The sequence below is a fragment of the Portunus trituberculatus genome, chromosome 41 (assembly GCF_017591435.1).
Source record: "Portunus trituberculatus isolate SZX2019 chromosome 41, ASM1759143v1, whole genome shotgun sequence".
Lineage (NCBI taxonomy): Eukaryota > Metazoa > Arthropoda > Malacostraca > Decapoda > Portunidae > Portunus > Portunus trituberculatus.
Genome location: NC_059295.1, coordinates 24,995,728 through 24,998,227, shown reverse-complemented (window position 1 = coordinate 24,998,227; position 2,500 = coordinate 24,995,728). Strand labels below are relative to the sequence as shown.

The following is a 2,500-nucleotide window of genomic DNA, read 5'->3' as shown; positions in this document are numbered from 1 at the left end:
AGGAGGAGGAGGAGAAAAAAACGGAACAAAACACGAACGGACATGAGACAAATTAACAGATAAGCAAAATAAAAGATAAGAAACAAATAAATAGAAAAGAACAAAAAAAAAAAAAAACAAGGATAACCACGAGTAGTAGTAGTAGTAGTAGTAGTAGTAGTAGGCAGAGGCAAGCAGGCAGGCAGTCAGGTTGGCCGGCAGGTAGTGAGTGTTCTGTCAGAGCCTCTACTGTACAGCTTCCCACGCCACTCTCCTACCTGCTCCCAAACGCATCACTTTCCCACCCTTGCTTGGAGAGAGAGAGAGAGAGAGAGAGAGAGAGAGAGAGAGAGAGAGAGAGAGAGAGAGAGAGAATAGTAAAGCAAACGCACCTTTAATTAACGTACTCATGCATGCGTAGTAGTGTGCACACACACACACACACACACACACACACACACACACACACACACACACACACACACACGGCCCGGTAGCTCAGTGGTTAGAGCGCTGGCTTCACAAGCCAGATGACCGGGGTTCGATTCCCCGGCCGGGTGGAGATATTTGGGTGTGTCTCCTTTCACGTGTAGCCCCTGTTCACCTAGCAGTGAGTAGGTACGGGATGTAAATCGAGGAGTTGTGACCTTGTTGTCCCGGTGTGTGGTGTGTGCCTGGTCTCAGACCTATCCCAAGATCGGAAATAATGAGCTCTGAGCTCGTTCCGTAGGGTAACGTCTGGCTGTCTCATCAGAGACTGCAGCAGATCAAACAGTGAATTACACACAATATTCTCTCTCTCTCTCTCTCTCTCTCTCTCTCTCTCTCTCTCTCTCACTACCTGAAACCACAAATATACTTTTACTATTACTACAACAACTACTACCTACTAATAACAAAGACACCACCTTCAATACTACTACTCCTACTATTACTCCTACTACTACTACTAACTACTAATACTACCACCGCCAAACCTCCATACGCATATACCTTGCTGCTTCTTCTATACGTCTCCTCCTCCTCCTCCTCCTCCTCCTCCTCCTCCTCCTCCCCGTCTATAATCAACTTAAGACGCGTGACTGTAGCTTCGTGGAATGAATAAGAATGATAAGAGTAGAGAGAGAGAGAGAGAGAGAGAGAGAGAGAGAGAGAGAGAGAGAGAGAGAGAGAGAGAGAGAGAGAGAGAGAGAGAGAGAGAGAGAGAGAGAGAGGTGGTGAAGGGATGTTATTGATTAAAGGTTTAAAAGGTTTGTTGCAGCTCTGCCAATCTTAAACCACACCAGTGTCACCTTATGCCCTGTTCTACACCCCCCTATCTCTCTCTCTCTCTCTCTCTCTCTCTCTCTCTCTCTCTCTCTCTCTCTCTCTCTCTCTCTATTTTTCTCTTCACTTTCCTAACACTCTTTAACATTCATTCACTTCGCTTCTTTTTTTCTCTTTTCTTTAGTTGTTCCTTCGTTTTTTTTCCTCTTTTATCTTCTTTTTTTCTTTTCCTCTTTTCCTTCCAGTGAACTTTCCTTTAATATTCCTTCAGTTTCCTTCTTTTTTCCTGTTTTATTATTCTTTCTTCTCTTCCTTCCATTTTTCTTTTCCTATCTTTTTTTTTTTACTTTTCCTAGTCTTACTTTCCTTACTTCTTTATTAAAACTCCCAACCTTCTATTTTTCCTCTTCCTCTTTCCTCCTCCTCCTCCTCCTCCTCCTCCTCCTCCTCCTCCTTTCTCCCTTTCTCATGACTCATCAAGCTTCCTTCCTTTCCCTTCTCCATTCTCACTTCTCCCTCTCTCTCTGTGTCCCTCTTTCCTCTCGACTTACACCAATCTCTCCCAGTCCTCCTCTTCTTCTTCTTCCTCCTCCTCCTCTTCTTTCTCTTTCCCTTAACGTGTCTTCCAATCCTCCTCCTTCTTCCTTTCTCCTTTTTTTTTCTTTCCCTTCCTCCTTCTCCACCTCATGCTTTGAAATTGTTTCCCACCAGTGTGTTTCCTCCTTCCTCCCTCCCTCCCTTCTTCCACTCTCCTCCTCCTCCTCCTCCTCACAACAACCCGGCTCCCAATCCCCCTCCTCCCTCCAACTATTTCCTTCCACGCCCCCCCCCCACCAGGAGGAAAAAAAAAAAAATATATCACCCTTTTCCTTCACATCCACACCCTACGACTCTCTCTCTCTCTCTCTCTCTCTCTCTCTCAGTGCTTGAAGGTGCGTTGGCGGCCCGCCGGAATCCGTGGAGAAGAAGGGAGGGAGGAGGCGGGGAGGGGAGAAGGCGGGTAGGGAGAAGCGATGGAAAGAGAGGAGGGAAGAGAAGCAGGGTGGTGTTGCATGTGGGAGCGGAGGAGGAGGAGGAGGAGAGGAGGAGGAGGAGGAGGAGGAGGAGGAGGAGGAGGAGGAGGAGGAGGAGGAGAAGTTGGTCGGTCGCGTGGATACATGAGTGTGCATGAGAGGTTTATGCAGGAGGAGGAGGAGGAGGAGGAGGAGGAGGAGGAGGAGGAGGAGGAGGAGGAGGAGGAGGAGGAGGAGGAGGA

General features: G+C 47.6%; 1 protein-coding gene across 11 annotated transcripts in view; it reads right to left on the bottom strand.

Moving 5' to 3' along the window:
• Window positions 1-2,500, bottom strand: part of LOC123516473 (insulin receptor substrate 1-like) — a 113,828-nt gene that overhangs the window by 47,832 nt on the left and 63,496 nt on the right. The window lies entirely within an intron of this gene.